Source organism: Aotus nancymaae, unplaced genomic scaffold (assembly GCF_030222135.1).
Source record: "Aotus nancymaae isolate 86718 unplaced genomic scaffold, 86718_ANA_hifiasm-v0.15.2.pri h1tg000073l, whole genome shotgun sequence".
In the NCBI taxonomy this organism is placed as follows: Eukaryota; Metazoa; Chordata; class Mammalia; order Primates; family Aotidae; genus Aotus; species Aotus nancymaae.
This window is the reverse complement of record NW_026988488.1, coordinates 167,240-190,566: the sequence shown is the minus strand read 5'-3', so window position 1 is coordinate 190,566 and position 23,327 is coordinate 167,240.

The following is a 23,327-nucleotide window of genomic DNA, read 5'->3' as shown; positions in this document are numbered from 1 at the left end:
TGACAACCATTCAGATAGATAGCTTCATTTTGGTTTTCGAAGCAGATGTTTCTCTGTACAGCCAATGGTCCCATTCACTCGGGAATATCCCAACGCAGCTACTAGAGGAACATTGTTTCTAACTCGCTGAATCTAAACATAGATTCAACTCTCTTAGGTGAACGAACGCACAGCAGAGCAGTTTCAAGGAAACGTTTCTCCTGAGCTTTAGACGAAGTCTTACTGCTGTTTCTTGCATTTGGCAGTATTGGGATGGAAATGCCAGTTTTGGGATTCTGCACAGAAAGGGTTTGAAAACTGCTGAATCCACACATGAGTTTAACTCTGTCAGTTGAATGCACACATTGACAATCATTCAGTTAGATACCTTCGTTTTGGTTTTAGAAGCAGATGTTTCTCTGGACAGCCTATGGTCCCATTCACTCGGGAATATTCACATTCAGCTCCTAGAAGAAACGTGGTTCTAACTCGCTGAATCTAAACATAGATTCAACTCTCTTAGGTGAACGAACGCACAGCAGAACAGTTTGAAGGAAACGTTTCTCCTGACTTTTAGACGATGTCTTACTGCTGTTTCTTGCATTTGGCAGTATTGTGCTGGAAATGCCAGTTTTGGGATTCTGCACAGAAAGGGTTTGCAAACTCCTGAATCCACACATGAGTTTAACTCTGTCAGTTGAATGCACACATTGACAACCATTCAGTTAGATAGCTTCATTTTGGTTTTCGAAGCAGATGTTTCTCTGTACAGCCAATGGTCCCATTCACTCGGGAATATCCCAACGCAGCTACTAGAGGAACCTTGTTTCTAACTCGCTGAATCTAAACATAGATTCAACTCTCTTAGGTGAACGAACGCACAGCAGAGCAGTTTCAAGGAAACGTTTCTCCTGAGTTTTAGATGAAGTCTTACTCCTGATTCGTACCTATGCCATTATTAGGCTGGAAATGCCAGTTTTGGGATTCTGCACAGAAAGGGTTTGCAAACTGCTGAATCCACACATGAGTTTAACTCTGTCAGTTGAATGTACACATTGACAACCATTCAGATAGATAGCTTCGTTTTGGTTGAAGAAGCAGATGTTTCTCTGTACAGCCTATGGTCCCATTCACTCGGGAATATTCAAATTCAGCTCCTAGAAGAAACGTGTTTCTAACTCACTGAATCTAAACATAGATTCAACTCTCTTAGGTGAACGAACGCACAGCAGAGCAGTTTCAAGGAAACGTTTCACCTGAGTTTTAGACGAAGTCTTTCTGCTGTTTCTTGCATTTGGCAGTATTGGGCTGGAAATGCCAGTTTTGGGATTCTGCACAGAAAGGGTTTGCAAACTGCTGAATCCACACATGAGTTTAACTCTGTCAGTTGAATGCACACATTGACAACCATTCAGTTACATAGCTCCGTTTTGGTTTTCAAAGCAGATATTTCTCTGTACAGCCTATGGTTCCATTCACTCGGGAATATCCCAACGCAGCTACTAGAGGAACCTTGTTTCTAACTCGCTGAATCTAAACATAGATTCAACTCTCTTAGGTGAACGAACGCACAGCAGAGCAGTTTCAAGGAAAAGGTTCTCCTGAGATTTAGACGAAGTCTTACTGCTGTTTCGTACCTATGCCTTTAGTAGCCTGGAAATGCCAGTTTTGCTGATTCTGCACAGAAGGGGTTTGCAAACGGCTGAATCAACATATGAGTTGAACTCTGTCAGTTGAATGCACATATTGACAACCTTTCAGTTAGATAGCTCCGTTTTGGTTTTAGAAGCAGATATTTCTCTGTACAGCCTATGGTCCCATTCACTCGGGAATATCCCAACGCAGCTCCTAGAAGAAACGTGTTTCTAACTCGCTGAATCTAAACATAGATTCAACTCTCTTAGGTGAACGAACGCACAGCAGAGCAGTTTCAAGGAAACGTTTCTCCTGAGTTTTAGACGAAGTCTTACTGCTGATTCGTACCTATGCCTTTATTAGGCTGGAAATGCCCGTTTTGGGATTCTGCACAGAAAGGGTTTGCAAACTGCTGAATCCACACATGAGTTTAACTCTGTCAGTTGAATGCACACATTGACAATCATTCAGTTAGATAGCTTCGTTTTGGTTTTAGAAGCAGATGTTTCTCTGTACAGCCTTTGGTCCCATTCACTCGGGAATATTCAAATTCAGCTCCTAGAAGAAACGTGTTTCTAACTCGCTGAATCTAAACATAGATTCAACTCTCTTAGGTGAACGAACGCACAGCAGAGCAGTTTCAAGGAAACGTTTCTCCTGAGTTTTAGACGAAGTCTTACTGCTGTTTCTTGCATTTGGCGGTATTGGGCTGGAAATGCCAGTTTAGGGATTCTGCACAGAAAGGGTTTGCAAACTGCTGAATCCACACATGAGTTTAACTCTGTCAGTTGAATGCACACCTTGACAACCATTCAGTTAGATAGCTTAGTTTTGGTTTTAGAAGCAGATGTTTCTCTGTACAGCCTATGGTCCCATTCACTCGGGAATATCCCAACGCAGCTCCTAGAAGAAATGTGTTTCTAACTCGCTGAATCTAAACATAGATTCAACTCTCTTAGGTGAACGAACGCACAGCAGAACAGTTTGAAGGAAACGTTTCTCCTGACTTTTAGACGATGTCTTACTGCTGTTTCTTGCATTTGGCAGTATTGTGCTGGAAATGCCAGTTTTGGGATTCTGCACAGAAAGGGTTTGCAAACTCCTGAATCCACACATGAGTTTAACTCTGTCAGTTGAATGCACACATTGACAACCATTCAGTTAGATAGCTTCATTTTGGTTTTCGAAGCAGATGTTTCTCTGTACAGCCAATGGTCCCATTCACTCGGGAATATCCCAACGCAGCTACTAGAGGAACCTTGTTTCTAACTCGCTGAATCTAAACATAGATTCAACTCTCTTAGGTGAACGAACGCACAGCAGAGCAGTTTCAAGGAAACGTTTCTCCTGAGTTTTAGATGAAGTCTTACTCCTGATTCGTACCTATGCCATTATTAGGCTGGAAATGCCAGTTTTGGGATTCTGCACAGAAAGGGTTTGCAAACTGCTGAATCCACACATGAGTTTAACTCTGTCAGTTGAATGTACACATTGACAACCATTCAGATAGATAGCTTCGTTTTGGTTTCAGAAGCAGATGTTTCTCTGTACAGCCTATGGTCCCATTCACTCGGGAATATTCAAATTCAGCTCCTAGAAGAAACGTGTTTCTAACTCACTGAATCTAAACATAGATTCAACTCTCTTAGGTGAACGAACGCACAGCAGAGCAGTTTCAAGGAAACGTTTCACCTGAGTTTTAGACGAAGTCTTTCTGCTGTTTCTTGCATTTGGCAGTATTGGGCTGGAAATGCCAGTTTTGGGATTCTGCACAGAAAGGGTTTGCAAACTGCTGAATCCACACATGAGTTTAACTCTGTCAGTTGAATGCACACATTGACAACCATTCAGTTACATAGCTCCGTTTTGGTTTTCAAAGCAGATATTTCTCTGTACAGCCTATGGTTCCATTCACTCGGGAATATCCCAACGCAGCTACTAGAGGAACCTTGTTTCTAACTCGCTGAATCTAAACATAGATTCAACTCTCTTAGGTGAACGAACGCACAGCAGAGCAGTTTCAAGGAAACGTTTCTCCTGAGATTTAGACGAAGTCTTACTGCTGTTTCGTACCTATGCCTTTAGTAGGCTGGAAATGCCAGTTTTGCTGATTCTGCACAGAAGGGGTTTGCAAACGGCTGAATCAACACATGAGTTGAACTCTGTCCGTTGAATGCACACATTGACAACCATTCAGTTAGATAGATCCGTTTTGGTTTCAGAAGCAGATATTTCTCTGTACAGCCTATGGTCCCATTCACTCGGGAATATCCCAACGCAGCTCCTAGAAGAAACGTGTTTCTAACTCGCTGAATCTAAACATAGATTCAACTCTCTTAGGTGAACGAACGCACAGCAGAGCAGTTTCAAGGAAACGTTTCTCCTGAGTTTTAGATGAAGTCTTACTGATGATTCGTACCTATGCCTTTATTAGGCTGGAAATGCCAGTTTTGGGATTCTGCACAGAAAGGGTTTACAAATTGCTGAATCCACACATGAGTTTAACTCTGTCAGTTGAATGCACACATTGACAACCATTCAGTTACATAGCTCCATTTTGGTTTTAGAAGCAGATATTTCTCTTTACAGCCTGTGGTCCCATTCACTCGGGAATATCCCAACACAGCTACTGGAAGAAACTTGTTTCTAACTCGCTGAATCTAAACATAGATTCAACTCTCTTAGGTGAACGAACGCACAGCAGAGCAGTTTCAAGGAAACGTTTCTCCTGAGTTTTAGACGAAGTCTTCCTGCTGTTTCGCACCTATGCCTTTATTAGGCTGGAAATGCCAGTTTTGGTGATTGTGCACAGAAAGGGTTTGCAAGCTGCTGAATCCACACATGAGTTTAACTCTGTCAGTTGAATGCACGCATTGACAGCCATTCAGTTAGATAGCTCCGTTTTGGTTTGAGAAGCAGATATTTCTCTGTACACACTATGGTCCCATTCACTCGGGAATATCCCAACGCAGCTCCTAGAAGAAATGTGTTTCTAACTCGCTGAATCTAAACATAGATTCAACTCTCTTAGGTGAACGAATGCACAGCAGAGCAGTTTCAAGGAAACGTTTCTCCTGAGTTCTAGACGAAGTCTTACTGCTGTTTCTTGCATTTGGCAGTATGGGGCTGGAAATGCCAGTTTTGGGATTCTGCACAGAAAGGGTTTGCAAACTGCTGAATCCACACATGAGTTTAACTCTGTCAGTTGAATGCACACATTGGCAACCATTTAGTTAGATAGCTTCGTTTTGGTTTTACAAGCAGATGTTTCTCTGTACAGCCTATGGGCCCATTCACTCGGGAATATTCAAATTCAGCTCCTAGAAGAAACGTGTTTCTAACTCGCTGAATCTAAACATAGATTCAACTCCCTTAGGTGAATGAACGCACAGCAGAGCAGTTGCAATTAAACGTTTCTCCTGAGTTTTAGACGAAGTCTTTCTGCTGTTTCTTGTATTTGGTGGTATTGGGCTGGAAATGCCAGTTTTGGGATTCTGCACAGAAAGGGTTTGCAAACTGCTGAATTCACACATGAGTTTAACTCTGTCAGTTGAATGCACACTTTGACAACCATTCAGTTAGATAGCTTCGTTTTGGTTTTAGAAGCAGATGTTTCTCTGTACAGCCTATGGTCCCATTCACTCGGGAATATCCCAACGCAGCTCCTAAAAGAAATGTGTTTCTAACTCGCTGAATCTAAACATAGATTCAACTCTCTTAGGTGAACGAACGCACAGCAGAGCAGTTTCAAGGAAACGTTTCTCCTGAGTTTTAGACGATGTCTTACTGCTGTTTCTTGCATTTGGCAGTATTGTGCTGGAAATGCCAGTTTTGGGATTCTGCACAGAAAGGATTTGCAAACTGCTGAATCCACACATGAGTTTATCTCTGTCAGTTGAATGCACACATTGACAACCATTCAGTTAGATGGCTTCATTTTGGTTTTCGAAGCAGATGTTTCTCTGTACAGCCAATGGTCCCATTCACTCGGGAATATCCCAACGCAGCTCCTAGAAGAAACGTGTTTCTAACTCGCTGAATCTAAACATAGATTCAACTCTCTTAGGTGAACGAATGCACAGCAGAGCAGTTTCCAGGAAACGTTTCTCCTGAGTTTTAGATGAAGTCTTACTGCTGTTTCGTTCCAAAGCCTTTATTAGGCTGGAAATGCCAGTTTTGGGATTCTGCACAGAAAGGGTTTGCAAACTGCTGAATCCACACATGAGTTTAACTCTGTCAGTTGAATGCACACATTGACAACCATTCAGTTAGATAGCTTCGTTTTGGTTTTAGAAGCAGATGTTTCTTTGTACAGCCTATGGCCCCATTCACTCGGGAATATTCAAATTCAGCTCCTAGAAGAAACGAGTTTCTAACTCGCTGAATCTAAACATAGATTCAACTCTCTTAGGTGAACGAACGCACAGCAGAGCAGTTTCAAGGAAACGTTTCTCCTGAGTTTTAGACGAAGTCTTGCTGCTGTTTCTTGCATTTGGCAGTTTGGGCTGGAAATGCCTGTTTTGGGATTCTGCACAGAAAGGGTTTGTAAACTGCTGAATCCACACATGAGTATAACTCTTTCAGGTGAATGCACACATTGACATCCATTCAGTTAGATAGCTCCGTTTTGGTTTTCGAAGCAGATATTTCTCTGTACAGCCTGTGGTTCCATTCACTCGGGAATATCCCAACGCAGCTACTAGAAGAAACTTGTTTCTAACTCGCTGAATCTAAACATAGATTCAACTCTCTTAGGTGAACGAACGCACAGCAGAGCAGTTTCAAGGAAACGTTTCTCCTGAGCTTTAGACGAAGTCTTACTGCTGTTTCTTGTATTTGGTGGTATTGGGCTGGAAATGCCAGTTTTGCGATTCTGCACAGAAAGGGTTTGCAAACTGCTGAATCCACACATGAGTGTAAATCCGTCAGTTGAATGTACACATTGACAACCATTCAGATAGATAGCTTCGTTTTGGTTTTAGAAGCAGATGTTTCTCTGTACAGCCTATGGTCCCATTCACTCGGGAATATTCAAATTCAGCTCCTAGAGGAAACGTGTTTCTAACTCGCTGAATCTAAACATAGATTCAACTCTCTTAGGTGAACGAACGCACAGCAGAGCAGTTTCAAGGAAACGTTTCACCTGAGTTTTAGACGAAGTCTTTCTGCTGTTTCTTGCATTTGGCGGTATTGGGCTGGAATTGCTAGTTTTGGGATTCTGCACAGAAAGGGTTTGCAAACTGCTGAATCCACACATGAGTTTAACTCTGTCAGTTGAATGCACACATTGGCAACCATTCAGTTAGATAGCTCCGTTTTGGTTTTCGAAGCAGATATTTCTCTGTACAGCCTATGCTCCCATTCACTCGGGAATATCCCAACGCAGCTACTAGAGGAACCTTGTTTCTAACTCGCTGAATCTAAACATAGATTCAACTCTCTTAGGTGAACGAACGCACAGCAGAGCAGTTTCAAGGAAAAGGTTCTCCTGAGATTTAGACGAAGTCTTACTGCTGTTTCGTACCTATGCCTTTAGTAGCCTGGAAATGCCAGTTTTGCTGATTCTGCACAGAAGGGGTTTGCAAACGGCTGAATCAACATATGAGTTGAACTCTGTCAGTTGAATGCACATATTGACAACCTTTCAGTTAGATAGCTCCGATTTGGTTTCAGAAGCAGATATTTCTCTGTACAGCCTATGGTCCCATTCACTCGGGAATATCCCAACGCAGCTCCTAGAAGAAACGTGTTTCTAACTCGCTGAATCTAAACATAGATTCAACTCTCTTAGGTGAACGAACGCACAGCAGAGCAGTTTCAAGGAAACGTTTCTCCTGAGTTTTAGACGAAGTCTTACTGCTGATTCGTACCTATGCCTTTATTAGGCTGGAAATGCCCGTTTTGGGATTCTGCACAGAAAGGGTTTGCAAACTGCTGAATCCACACATGAGTTTAACTCTGTCAGTTGAATGCACACATTGACAATCATTCAGTTAGATAGCTTCGTTTTGGTTTTAGAAGCAGATGTTTCTCTGTACAGCCTTTGGTCCCATTCACTCGGGAATATTCAAATTCAGCTCCTAGAAGAAACGTGTTTCTAACTCGCTGAATCTAAACATAGATTCAACTCTCTTAGGTGAACGAACGCACAGCAGAGCAGTTTCAAGGAGACGTTTCTCCTGAGTTTTAGACGAAGTCTTACTGCTGTTTCTTGCATTTGGCGGTATTGGGCTGGAAATGCCAGTTTAGGATTCTGCACAGAAAGGGTTTGCAAACTGCTGAATCCACACATGAGTTTAACTCTGTCAGTTGAATGCACACATTGACAACCATTCAGATAGATAGCTTCATTTTGGTTTTCGAAGCAGATGTTTCTCTGTACAGCCAATGGTCCCATTCACTCGGGAATATCCCAACGCAGCTCCTAGAAGAAATGTGTTTCTAACTCGCTGAATCTAAACATAGATTCAACTCTCTTAGGTGAACGAACGCACAGCAGAGCAGTTTGAAGGAAACGTTTCTCCTGACTTTTAGACGATGTCTTACTGCTGTTTCTTGCATTTGGCAGTATTGTGCTGGAAATGCCAGTTTTGGGATTCTGCACAGAAAGGGTTTGCAAACTGCTGAATCCACACATGAGTTTAACACTGTCAGTTGAATGCACACATTGACAACCATTCAGATAGATAGCTTCATTTTGGTTTTCGAAGCAGATGTTTCTCTGTACAGCCAATGGTCCCATTCACTCGGGAATATCCCAACGCAGCTACTAGAGGAACATTGTTTCTAACTCGCTGAATCTAAACATAGATTCAACTCTCTTAGGTGAACGAACGCACAGCAGAGCAGTTTCAAGGAAACGTTTCTCCTGAGCTTTAGACGAAGTCTTACTGCTGTTTCTTGCATTTGGCAGTATTGGGATGGAAATGCCAGTTTTGGGATTCTGCACAGAAAGGGTTTGAAAACTGCTGAATCCACACATGAGTTTAACTCTGTCAGTTGAATGCACACATTGACAATCATTCAGTTAGATACCTTCGTTTTGGTTTTAGAAGCAGATGTTTCTCTGGACAGCCTATGGTCCCATTCACTCGGGAATATTCACATTCAGCTCCTAGAAGAAACGTGGTTCTAACTCGCTGAATCTAAACATAGATTCAACTCTCTTAGGTGAACGAACGCACAGCAGAACAGTTTGAAGGAAACGTTTCTCCTGACTTTTAGACGATGTCTTACTGCTGTTTCTTGCATTTGGCAGTATTGTGCTGGAAATGCCAGTTTTGGGATTCTGCACAGAAAGGGTTTGCAAACTCCTGAATCCACACATGAGTTTAACTCTGTCAGTTGAATGCACACATTGACAACCATTCAGTTAGATAGCTTCATTTTGGTTTTCGAAGCAGATGTTTCTCTGTACAGCCAATGGTCCCATTCACTCGGGAATATCCCAACGCAGCTACTAGAGGAACCTTGTTTCTAACTCGCTGAATCTAAACATAGATTCAACTCTCTTAGGTGAACGAACGCACAGCAGAGCAGTTTCAAGGAAACGTTTCTCCTGAGTTTTAGATGAAGTCTTACTCCTGATTCGTACCTATGCCATTATTAGGCTGGAAATGCCAGTTTTGGGATTCTGCACAGAAAGGGTTTGCAAACTGCTGAATCCACACATGAGTTTAACTCTGTCAGTTGAATGTACACATTGACAACCATTCAGATAGATAGCTTCGTTTTGGTTGAAGAAGCAGATGTTTCTCTGTACAGCCTATGGTCCCATTCACTCGGGAATATTCAAATTCAGCTCCTAGAAGAAACGTGTTTCTAACTCACTGAATCTAAACATAGATTCAACTCTCTTAGGTGAACGAACGCACAGCAGAGCAGTTTCAAGGAAACGTTTCACCTGAGTTTTAGACGAAGTCTTTCTGCTGTTTCTTGCATTTGGCAGTATTGGGCTGGAAATGCCAGTTTTGGGATTCTGCACAGAAAGGGTTTGCAAACTGCTGAATCCACACATGAGTTTAACTCTGTCAGTTGAATGCACACATTGACAACCATTCAGTTACATAGCTCCGTTTTGGTTTTCAAAGCAGATATTTCTCTGTACAGCCTATGGTTCCATTCACTCGGGAATATCCCAACGCAGCTACTAGAGGAACCTTGTTTCTAACTCGCTGAATCTAAACATAGATTCAACTCTCTTAGGTGAACGAACGCACAGCAGAGCAGTTTCAAGGAAAAGGTTCTCCTGAGATTTAGACGAAGTCTTACTGCTGTTTCGTACCTATGCCTTTAGTAGCCTGGAAATGCCAGTTTTGCTGATTCTGCACAGAAGGGGTTTGCAAACGGCTGAATCAACATATGAGTTGAACTCTGTCAGTTGAATGCACATATTGACAACCTTTCAGTTAGATAGCTCCGTTTTGGTTTTAGAAGCAGATATTTCTCTGTACAGCCTATGGTCCCATTCACTCGGGAATATCCCAACGCAGCTCCTAGAAGAAACGTGTTTCTAACTCGCTGAATCTAAACATAGATTCAACTCTCTTAGGTGAACGAACGCACAGCAGAGCAGTTTCAAGGAAACGTTTCTCCTGAGTTTTAGACGAAGTCTTACTGCTGATTCGTACCTATGCCTTTATTAGGCTGGAAATGCCCGTTTTGGGATTCTGCACAGAAAGGGTTTGCAAACTGCTGAATCCACACATGAGTTTAACTCTGTCAGTTGAATGCACACATTGACAATCATTCAGTTAGATAGCTTCGTTTTGGTTTTAGAAGCAGATGTTTCTCTGTACAGCCTTTGGTCCCATTCACTCGGGAATATTCAAATTCAGCTCCTAGAAGAAACGTGTTTCTAACTCGCTGAATCTAAACATAGATTCAACTCTCTTAGGTGAACGAACGCACAGCAGAGCAGTTTCAAGGAAACGTTTCTCCTGAGTTTTAGACGAAGTCTTACTGCTGTTTCTTGCATTTGGCGGTATTGGGCTGGAAATGCCAGTTTAGGGATTCTGCACAGAAAGGGTTTGCAAACTGCTGAATCCACACATGAGTTTAACTCTGTCAGTTGAATGCACACCTTGACAACCATTCAGTTAGATAGCTTAGTTTTGGTTTTAGAAGCAGATGTTTCTCTGTACAGCCTATGGTCCCATTCACTCGGGAATATCCCAACGCAGCTCCTAGAAGAAATGTGTTTCTAACTCGCTGAATCTAAACATAGATTCAACTCTCTTAGGTGAACGAACGCACAGCAGAACAGTTTGAAGGAAACGTTTCTCCTGACTTTTAGACGATGTCTTACTGCTGTTTCTTGCATTTGGCAGTATTGTGCTGGAAATGCCAGTTTTGGGATTCTGCACAGAAAGGGTTTGCAAACTCCTGAATCCACACATGAGTTTAACTCTGTCAGTTGAATGCACACATTGACAACCATTCAGTTAGATAGCTTCATTTTGGTTTTCGAAGCAGATGTTTCTCTGTACAGCCAATGGTCCCATTCACTCGGGAATATCCCAACGCAGCTACTAGAGGAACCTTGTTTCTAACTCGCTGAATCTAAACATAGATTCAACTCTCTTAGGTGAACGAACGCACAGCAGAGCAGTTTCAAGGAAACGTTTCTCCTGAGTTTTAGATGAAGTCTTACTCCTGATTCGTACCTATGCCATTATTAGGCTGGAAATGCCAGTTTTGGGATTCTGCACAGAAAGGGTTTGCAAACTGCTGAATCCACACATGAGTTTAACTCTGTCAGTTGAATGTACACATTGACAACCATTCAGATAGATAGCTTCGTTTTGGTTTCAGAAGCAGATGTTTCTCTGTACAGCCTATGGTCCCATTCACTCGGGAATATTCAAATTCAGCTCCTAGAAGAAACGTGTTTCTAACTCACTGAATCTAAACATAGATTCAACTCTCTTAGGTGAACGAACGCACAGCAGAGCAGTTTCAAGGAAACGTTTCACCTGAGTTTTAGACGAAGTCTTTCTGCTGTTTCTTGCATTTGGCAGTATTGGGCTGGAAATGCCAGTTTTGGGATTCTGCACAGAAAGGGTTTGCAAACTGCTGAATCCACACATGAGTTTAACTCTGTCAGTTGAATGCACACATTGACAACCATTCAGTTACATAGCTCCGTTTTGGTTTTCAAAGCAGATATTTCTCTGTACAGCCTATGGTTCCATTCACTCGGGAATATCCCAACGCAGCTACTAGAGGAACCTTGTTTCTAACTCGCTGAATCTAAACATAGATTCAACTCTCTTAGGTGAACGAACGCACAGCAGAGCAGTTTCAAGGAAACGTTTCTCCTGAGATTTAGACGAAGTCTTACTGCTGTTTCGTACCTATGCCTTTAGTAGGCTGGAAATGCCAGTTTTGCTGATTCTGCACAGAAGGGGTTTGCAAACGGCTGAATCAACACATGAGTTGAACTCTGTCCGTTGAATGCACACATTGACAACCATTCAGTTAGATAGATCCGTTTTGGTTTCAGAAGCAGATATTTCTCTGTACAGCCTATGGTCCCATTCACTCGGGAATATCCCAACGCAGCTCCTAGAAGAAACGTGTTTCTAACTCGCTGAATCTAAACATAGATTCAACTCTCTTAGGTGAACGAACGCACAGCAGAGCAGTTTCAAGGAAACGTTTCTCCTGAGTTTTAGATGAAGTCTTACTGATGATTCGTACCTATGCCTTTATTAGGCTAGAAATGCCAGTTTTGGGATTCTGCACAGAAAGGGTTTGCAAACTGCTGAATCCACACATGAGTTTAACTCGGTCAGTTGAATGCACACATTGACAATCACTCAGTTAGATAGCTTCGTTTTGGTTTTAGAAGCAGATGTTTCTCTGTACAGCCTTTGGTCCCATTCACTCGGGAATATTCAACTTCAGCTCCTAGAAGAAACGTGTTTCTAACTCGCTGAATCTAAACATAGATTCAACTCTCTTAGGTGAACGAACGCACAGCAGAGCAGTTTCAAGGAAACGTTTCTCCTGAGTTTTAGACGAAGTCTTACTCCTGTTTCTTGCATTTGGCGGTATTGGGCTGGAAATGCCAGTTTTGGGATTCTGCACAGAAAGGGTTTGCAAATTGCTGAATCCACACATGAGTTTAACTCTGTCAGTTGAATGCACACATTGACAACCATTCAGTTACATAGCTCCGTTTTGGTTTTAGAAGCAGATATTTCTCTTTACAGCCTGTGGTCCCATTCACTCGGGAATATCCCAACACAGCTACTGGAAGAAACTTGTTTCTAACTCGCTGAATCTAAACATAGATTCAACTCTCTTAGGTGAACGAACGCACAGCAGAGCAGTTTCAAGGAAACGTTTCTCCTGAGTTTTAGACGAAGTCTTCCTGCTGTTTCGCACCTATGCCTTTATTAGGCTGGAAATGCCAGTTTTGGTGATTGTGCACAGAAAGGGTTTGCAAGCTGCTGAATCCACACATGAGTTTAACTCTGTCAGTTGAATGCACGCATTGACAGCCATTCAGTTAGATAGCTCCGTTTTGGTTTGAGAAGCAGATATTTCTCTGTACACACTATGGTCCCATTCACTCGGGAATATCCCAACGCAGCTCCTAGAAGAAATGTGTTTCTAACTCGCTGAATCTAAACATAGATTCAACTCTCTTAGGTGAACGAATGCACAGCAGAGCAGTTTCAAGGAAACGTTTCTCCTGAGTTCTAGACGAAGTCTTACTGCTGTTTCTTGCATTTGGCAGTATGGGGCTGGAAATGCCAGTTTTGGGATTCTGCACAGAAAGGGTTTGCAAACTGCTGAATCCACACATGAGTTTAACTCTGTCAGTTGAATGCACACATTGGCAACCATTCAGTTAGATAGCTTCGTTTTGGTTTTACAAGCAGATGTTTCTCTGTACAGCCTATGGGCCCATTCACTCGGGAATATTCAAATTCAGCTCCTAGAAGAAACGTGTTTCTAACTCGCTGAATCTAAACATAGATTCAACTCCCTTAGGTGAATGAACGCACAGCAGAGCAGTTGCAAGAAACGTTTCTCCTGAGTTTTAGACGAAGTCTTTCTGCTGTTTCTTGTATTTGGTGGTATTGGGCTGGAAATGCCAGTTTTGGGATTCTGCACAGAAAGGGTTTGCAAACTGCTGAATTCACACATGAGTTTAACTCTGTCAGTTGAATGCACACTTTGACAACCATTCAGTTATATAGCTTCCTTTTGGTTTTAGAAGCAGATGTTTCTCTGTACAGCCTATGGTCCCATTCACTCGGGAATATCCCAACGCAGCTCCTAAAAGAAATGTGTTTCTAACTCGCTGAATCTAAACATAGATTCAACTCTCTTAGGTGAACGAACGCACAGCAGAGCAGTTTCAAGGAAACGTTTCTCCTGATTTTTAGACGATGTCTTACTGCTGTTTCTTGCATTTGGCAGTATTGTGCTGGAAATGCCAGTTTTGGGATTCTGCACAGAAAGGATTTGCAAACTGCTGAATCCACACATGAGTTTATCTCTGTCAGTTGAATGCACACATTGACAACCATTCAGTTAGATGGCTTCATTTTGGTTTTCGAAGCAGATGTTTCTCTGTACAGCCAATGGTCCCATTCACTCGGGAATATCCCAACGCAGCTCCTAGAAGAAACGTGTTTCTAACTCGCTGAATCTAAACATAGATTCAACTCTCTTAGGTGAACGAATGCACAGCAGAGCAGTTTCCAGGAAACGTTTCTCCTGAGTTTTAGATGAAGTCTTACTGCTGTTTCGTTCCAAAGCCTTTATTAGGCTGGAAATGCCAGTTTTGGGATTCTGCACAGAAAGGGTTTGCAAACTGCTGAATCCACACATGAGTTTAACTCTGTCAGTTGAATGCACACATTGACAACCATTCAGTTAGATACCTTCGTTTTGGTTTTAGAAGCAGATGTTTCTTTGTACAGCCTATGGCCCCATTCACTCGGGAATATTCAAATTCAGCTCCTAGAAGAAACGAGTTTCTAACTCGCTGAATCTAAACATAGATTCAACTCTCTTAGGTGAACGAACGCACAGCAGAGCAGTTTCAAGGAAACGTTTCTCCTGAGTTTTAGACGAAGTCTTGCTGCTGTTTCTTGCATTTGGCAGTTTGGGCTGGAAATGCCTGTTTTGGGATTCTGCACAGAAAGGGTTTGTAAACTGCTGAATCCACACATGAGTATAACTCTTTCAGGTGAATGCACACATTGACATCCATTCAGTTAGATAGCTCCGTTTTGGTTTTCGAAGCAGATATTTCTCTGTACAGCCTGTGGTTCCATTCACTCGGGAATATCCCAACGCAGCTACTAGAAGAAACTTGTTTCTAACTCGCTGAATCTAAACATAGATTCAACTCTCTTAGGTGAACGAACGCACAGCAGAGCAGTTTCAAGGAAACGTTTCTCCTGAGTTTTAGACGAAGTCTTACTGCTGTTTCTTGTATTTGGTGGTATTGGGCTGGAAATGCCAGTTTTGCGATTCTGCACAGAAAGGGTTTGCAAACTGCTGAATCCACACATGAGTTTAACTCCGTCAGTTGAATGTACACATTGACAACCATTCAGATAGATAGCTTCATTTTGGTTTTAGAAGCAGATGTTTCTCTGTACAGCCTATGGTCCCATTCACTCGGGAATATTCAAATTCAGCTCCTAGAGGAAACGTGTTTCTAACTCGCTGAATCTAAACATAGATTCAACTCTCTTAGGTGAACGAACGCACAGCAGAGCAGTTTCAAGGAAACTTTTCACCTGAGTTTTAGACGAAGTCTTTCTGCTGTTTCTTGCATTTGGCAGTATTGGGCTGGAAATGCCAGTTTGGGGATTCTGCACAGAAAGGGTTTGCAAACTGCTGAAACCACACATGAGTTTAACTCTGTCAGCTGAATGCACACATTGACAACCATTCAGTTACATAGCTCCGTTTTGGTTTTCGAAGCAGATATTTCTCTGTACAGCCTATGGTCCCATTCACTCGGGAATATCCCAACGCAGCAACTAGAGGAACCTTGTTTCTAACTCGCTGAATCTAAACATAGATTCAAATCTCTTAGGTGAACGAACGCACAGCAGAGCAGTTTCAAGGAAACGTTTCTCCTGAGGTTTAGACGAAGTCTTACTGCTGTTTCGTACCTATGCCTTTAGTAGGCTGGAAATGCCAGTTTTGCTGATTCTGCACAGAAGGGGTTTGCAAACGGCTGAATCAACACATGAGTTGAACTCTGTCAGTTGAATGCACACATTGACAACCATTCAGTTAGATAGCTCCGTTTTGGTTTCAGAAGCAGATATTTCTCTGTACAGCCTATGGTCCCATTCACTCGGGAATATTCAAACGCAGCTACTAGAAGAAACGTGTTTCTAACTCGCTGAATCTAAACATAGATTCAACTCTCTTAGGTGAACGAACGCACAGCAGAGCAGTTTCAAGGAAACCTTTCTCCTGAGTTTTAGATGATGTCTTACTGCTAATTCATACCTATGCCTTTATTAGGCTAGAAATGCCAGTTTTGGGATTCTGCACAGAAAGGGTTTGCAAACTGCTGAATCCACACATGAGTTTAACTCTGTCAGTTGAATGCACACATTGACAATCACTCAGTTAGATAGCTTCGTTTTGGTTTTACAAGCAGATGTTTCTGTGTACAGCCTATGGGCCCATTCACTCGGGAATATTCAAATTCACCTCCTAGAAGAAACGTGTTTCTACCTCGCTGAATCTAAACATAGATTCAACTCTCTTAGGTGAACGAACGCACAGCAGAGCAGTTTCAAGGAAACGTTTCTCCTGAGTTTTAGACGAAGTCTTACTCCTGTTTCTTGCATTTGGCGGTATTGGGCTGGAAATGCCAGTTTTGGGATTCTGCACAGAATGGGTTTGCAAACTGCTGAATCCACACATGAGTTTAACTCTGTCAGTTGAATGCACACATTGATAACCATTCAGTTACATAGCTCCGTTTTGGTTTTAGAAGCAGATATTTCTCTGTACAGCCTGTGGTCCCATTCACTCGGGAATATCCCAACACAGCTACTGGAAGAAAATTGTTTCTAACTCGCTGAATCTAAACATAGATTCAACTCTCTTAGCTGAACGAACGCACAGCAGAGCAGTTTCAAGGAAACGTTTCTCCTGAGTTTTAGACGAAGTCTTCCTGCTGTTTCGTACCTATGCCTTTATTAGGCTGGAAACGCCAGTTTTGGTGATTGTGCACAGAAAGTGTTTGCAAGCTGCTGAATCCACACATGAGTTTAACTCTGTCAGTTGAATGCACGCATTGACAGCCATTCACTTAGATAGCTCCGTTTTGGTTTGAGAAGCAGATATTTCTCTGTACAGACTATGGTCCCATTCACTCGGGAATATCCCAACGCAGCTCCTAGAAGAAACGTGTTTCTAACTCGCTGAATCTAAACATAGATTCAACTCTCTTAGGTGAACGAACGCACAGCAGAGCAGTTTCAAGGAAACGTTTCTCCTGAGTTCTAGACGAAGTCTTACTGCTGTTTCTTGCATTTGGCAGTATGGGGCTGGAAATGCCAGTTTTGGGATTCTGCACAGAAAGGGTTTGCAAACTGCTGAATCCACACATGAGTTTAACTCTGTCAGTTGAATGCACACATTGGCAACCATTCAGTTAGATAGCTTCGTTTTGGTTTTACAAGCAGATGTTTCTCTGTACAGCCTATGGGCCCATTCACTCGGGAATATTCAAATTCAGCTCCTAGAAGAAACGTGTTTCTAACTCGCTGAATCTAAACATAGATTCAACTCCCTTAGGTGAATGAACGCACAGCAGAGCAGTTGCAAGGAAACGTTTCTCCTGAGTTTTAGACGAAGTCTTTCTGCTGTTTCTTGTATTTGGTGGTATTGGGCTGGAAATGCCAGTTTTGGGATTCTGCACAGAAAGGGTTTGCAAACTGCTGAATTCACACATGAGTTTAACTCTGTCAGTTGAATGCACACTTTGACAACCATTCAGTTAGATAGCTTCCTTTTGGTTTTAGAAGCAGATGTTTCTCTGTACAGCCTATGGTCCCATTCACTCGGGAATATCCCAACGCAGCTCCTAAAAGAAATGTGTTTCTAACTCGCTGAATCTAAACATAGATTCAACTCTCTTAGGTGAACGAACGCACAGCAGAGCAGTTTCAAGGAAACGTTTCTCCTGATTTTTAGACGATGTCTTACTGCTGTTTCTTGCATTTGGCAGTATTGTGCTGGAAATGCCAGTTTTGGGATTCTGCACAGAAAGGATTTGCAAACTGCTGAATCCACACATGAGTTTATCTCTGTCAGTTGAATGCACACATTGACAACCATTCAGTTAGATGGCTTCATTTTGGTTTTCGAAGCAGATGTTTCTCTGTACAGCCAATGGTCCCATTCACTCGGGAATATCCCAACGCAGCTCCTAGAAGAAACGTGTTTCTAACTCGCTGAATCTAAACATAGATTCAACTCTCTTAGGTGAACGAATGCACAGCAGAGCAGTTTCCAGGAAACGTTTCTCCTGAGTTTTAGATGAAGTCTTACTGCTGTTTCGTTCCAAAGCCTTTATTAGGCTGGAAATGCCAGTTTTGGGATTCTGCACAGAAAGGGTTTGCAAACTGCTGAATCCACACATGAGTTTAACTCTGTCAGTTGAATGCACACATTGACAACCATTCAGTTAGATACCTTCGTTTTGGTTTTAGAAGCAGATGTTTCTTTGTACAGCCTATGGCCCCATTCACTCGGGAATATTCAAATTCAGCTCCTAGAAGAAACGAGTTTCTAACTCGCTGAATCTAAACATAGATTCAACTCTCTTAGGTGAACGAACGCACAGCAGAGCAGTTTCAAGGAAACGTTTCTCCTGAGTTTTAGACGAAGTCTTGCTGCTGTTTCTTGCATTTGGCAGTTTGGGCTGGAAATGCCTGTTTTGGGATTCTGCACAGAAAGGGTTTGTAAACTGCTGAATCCACACATGAGTATAACTCTTTCAGGTGAATGCACACATTGACATCCATTCAGTTAGATAGCTCCGTTTTGGTTTTCGAAGCAGATATTTCTCTGTACAGCCTGTGGTTCCATTCACTCGGGAATATCCCAACGCAGCTACTAGAAGAAACTTGTTTCTAACTCGCTGAATCTAAACATAGATTCAACTCTCTTAGGTGAACGAACGCACAGCAGAGCAGTTTCAAGGAAACGTTTCTCCTGAGTTTTAGACGAAGTCTTACTGCTGTTTCTTGTATTTGGTGGTATTGGGCTGGAAATGCCAGTTTTGCGATTCTGCACAGAAAGGGTTTGCAAACTGCTGAATCCACACATGAGTTTAACTCCGTCAGTTGAATGTACACATTGACAACCATTCAGATAGATAGCTTCATTTTGGTTTTAGAAGCAGATGTTTCTCTGTACAGCCTATGGTCCCATTCACTCGGGAATATTCAAATTCAGCTCCTAGAGGAAACGTGTTTCTAACTCGCTGAATCTAAACATAGATTCAACTCTCTTAGGTGAACGAACGCACAGCAGAGCAGTTTCAAGGAAACTTTTCACCTGAGTTTTAGACGAAGTCTTTCTGCTGTTTCTTGCATTTGGCAGTATTGGGCTGGAAATGCCAGTTTGGGGATTCTGCACAGAAAGGGTTTGCAAACTGCTGAAACCACACATGAGTTTAACTCTGTCAGCTGAATGCACACATTGACAACCATTCAGTTACATAGCTCCGTTTTGGTTTTCGAAGCAGATATTTCTCTGTACAGCCTATGGTCCCATTCACTCGGGAATATCCCAACGCAGCAACCAGAGGAACCTTGTTTCTAACTCGCTGAATCTAAACATAGATTCAAATCTCTTAGGTGAACGAACGCACAGCAGAGCAGTTTCAAGGAAACGTTTCTCCTGAGGTTTAGACGAAGTCTTACTGCTGTTTCGTACCTATGCCTTTAGTAGGCTGGAAATGCCAGTTTTGCTGATTCTGCACAGAAGGGGTTTGCAAACGGCTGAATCAACACATGAGTTGAACTCTGTCAGTTGAATGCACACATTGACAACCATTCAGTTAGATAGCTCCGTTTTGGTTTCAGAAGCAGATATTTCTCTGTACAGCCTATGGTCCCATTCACTCGGGAATATTCAAACGCAGCTACTAGAAGAAACGTGTTTCTAACTCGCTGAATCTAAACATAGATTCAACTCTCTTAGGTGAACGAACGCACAGCAGAGCAGTTTCAAGGAAACCTTTCTCCTGAGTTTTAGATGATGTCTTACTGCTAATTCATACCTATGCCTTTATTAGGCTAGAAATGCCAGTTTTGGGATTCTGCACAGAAAGGGTTTGCAAACTGCTGAATCCACACATGAGTTTAACTCTGTCAGTTGAATGCACACATTGACAATCACTCAGTTAGATAGCTTCGTTTTGGATTTACAAGCAGATGTTTCTGTGTACAGCCTATGGGCCCATTCACTCGGGAATATTCAAATTCACCTCCTAGAAGAAACGTGTTTCTACCTCGCTGAATCTAAACATAGATTCAACTCTCTTAGGTGAACGAACGCACAGCAGAGCAGTTTCAAGGAAACGTTTCTCCTGAGTTTTAGACGAAGTCTTACTCCTGTTTCTTGCATTTGGCGGTATTGGGCTGGAAATGCCAGTTTTGGAATTCTGCACAGAATGGGTTTGCAAACTGCTGAATCCACACATGAGTTTAACTCTGTCAGTTGAATGCACACATTGACAACCATTCAGTTACATAGCTCCGTTTTGGTTTTAGAAGCAGATATTTCTCTGTACAGCCTGTGGTCCCATTCACTCGGGAATATCCCAACACAGCTACTGGAAGAAAATTGTTTCTAACTCGCTGAATCTAAACATAGATTCAACTCTCTTAGCTGAACGAACGCACAGCAGAGCAGTTTCAAGGAAACGTTTCTCCTGAGTTTTAGACGAAGTCTTCCTGCTGTTTCGTACCTATGCCTTTATTAGGCTGGAAACGCCAGTTTTGGTGATTGTGCACAGAAAGTGTTTGCAAGCTGCTGAATCCACACATGAGTTTAACTCTGTCAGTTGAATGCACGCATTGACAGCCATTCACTTAGATAGCTCCGTTTTGGTTTGAGAAGCAGATATTTCTCTGTACAGACTATGGTCCCATTCACTCGGGAATATCCCAACGCAGCTCCTAGAAGAAACGTGTTTCTAACTCGCTGAATCTAAACATAGATTCAACTCTCTTAGGTGAACGAACGCACAGCAGAGCAGTTTCAAGGAAACGTTTCTCCTGAGTTTTAGACGAAATCTTACTACTGTTTCGTGCATTTGGCGCTATTGGGCTGGAAATGTCAATTTTGGTATTCTGCACAGAAAGGGTTTGCAAACTGCTGAATCCACACATGAGTTTAACTCTGTCAGTTGAATGCACACATTGGCAACCATTCAGTTAGATAGCTTCGTTTTGGTTTTAGAAGCAGATGTTTCTCTGTACAGCCTATGGTCCCATTCACTCGGGACTATTCAAACGCAGCTACTAGAAGAAACGTGTTTCTAACTCGCTGAATCTAAACATAGATTCAACTCTCTTAGGTGAACGAACGCACAGCAGAGCAGTTTCAAGGAAACGTTTCTCCTGAGCTTTAGACGAAGTCTTACTGCTGTTTCTTGCATTTGGCAGTATTGGGATGGAAATGCCAGTTTTGGGATTCTGCACAGAAAGGGTTTGAAAACTGCTGAATCCACACATGAGTTTAACTCTGTCAGTTGAATGCACACATTGACAATCATTCAGTTAGATAGCTTCGTTTTGGTTTTAGAAGCAGATGTTTCTCTGGACAGCCTATGGTCCCATTCACTCGGGAATATTCACATTCAGCTCCTAGAAGAAACGTGGTTCTAACTCGCTGAATCTAAACATAGATTCAACTCCCTTAGGTGAACGAACGCACAGCAGAACAGTTTCAAGGAAACGTTTCTCCTGAGTTTCAGACGAAGTCTTACTGCTGTTTCTTGCATTTGGCGGTATTGGGCTGGAATTGCTAGTTTTGGGATTCTGCACAGAAAGGGTTTGCAAACTGCTGAATCCACACATGAGTTTAACTCTGTCAGTTGAATGCACACATTGACAACCATTCAGTTAGATAGCTTCATTTTGGTTTTCGAAGCAGATGTTTCTCTGTACAGCCAATGGTCCCATTCACTCGGGAATATCCCAACGCAGCTACTAGAGGAACCTTGTTTCTAACTCGCTGAATCTAAACATAGATTCAACTCTCTTAGGTGAACGAACGCACAGCAGAGCAGTTTCAAGGAAACGTTTCTCCTGAGTTTTAGATGAAGTCTTACTGCTGATTCGTACCTATGCCATTATTAGGCTGGAAATGCCAGTTTTGGGATTCTGCACAGAAAGGGTTTGCAAACTGCTGAATCCACACATGAGTTTAACTCTGTCAGTTGAATGTACACATTGACAACCATTCAGATAGATAGCTTCGTTTTGGTTTCAGAAGCAGATGTTTCTCTGTACAGCCTATGGTCCCATTCACTCGGGAATATTCAAATTCAGCTCCTAGAAGAAACGTGTTTCTAACTCACTGAATCTAAACATAGATTCAACTCTCTTAGGTGAACGAACGCACAGCAGAGCAGTTTCAAGGAAACGTTTCACCTGAGTTTTAGACGAAGTCTTTCTGCTGTTTCTTGCATTTGGCAGTATTGGGCTGGAAATGCCAGTTTTGGGATTCTGCACAGAAAGGGTTTGCAAACTGCTGAATCCACACATGAGTTTAACTCTGTCAGTTGAATGCACACATTGACAACCATTCAGTTACATAGATCCGTTTTGGTTTTCGAAGCAGATATTTCTCTGTACAGCCTATGGTTCCATTCACTCGGGAATATCCCAACGCAGCTACTAGAGGAACCTTGTTTCTAACTCGCTGAATCTAAACATAGATTCAACTCTCTTAGGTGAACGAACGCACAGCAGAGCAGTTTCAAGGAAACGTTTCTCCCGAGATTAAGACGAAGTCTTACTGCTGTTTCGTACCTATGCCTTTAGTAGGCTGGAAATGCCAGTTTTGCTGATTCTGCACAGAAGGGGTTTGCAAACGGCTGAATCAACACATGAGTTGAACTCTGTCAGTTGAATGCACACATTGACAACCATTCAGTTAGATAGCTCCGTTTTGGTTTCAGAAGCAGATATTTCTCTGTACAGCCTATGGTCCCATTCACTCGGGAATATCCCAACGCAGCTCCTAGAAGAAGCGTGTTTCTAACTCGCTGAATCTAAACATAGATTCAACTCTCTTAGGTGAACGAACGCACAGCAGAGCAGTTTCAAGGAAACGTTTCTACTGAGTTTTAGATGGTGTCTTACTGATGATTCGTACCTATGCCTTTATTAGGCTAGAAATGCCAGTTTTGGGATTCTGCACAGAAAGGGTTTGCAAACTGCTGAATCCACACATGAGTTTAACTCTGTCAGTTGAATGCACACATTGACAATCACTCAGTTAGATAGCTTCGTTTTGGTTTTAGAAGCAGATGTTTCTCTGTACAGCCTTTGGTCCCATTCACTCGGGAATATTCAAATTCAGCTCCTAGAAGAAACGTGTTTCTAACTCGCTGAATCTAAACATAGATTCAACTCTCTGAGGTGAACGAACGCACAGCAGAGCAGTTTCAAGGAAACGTTTCTCCTGAG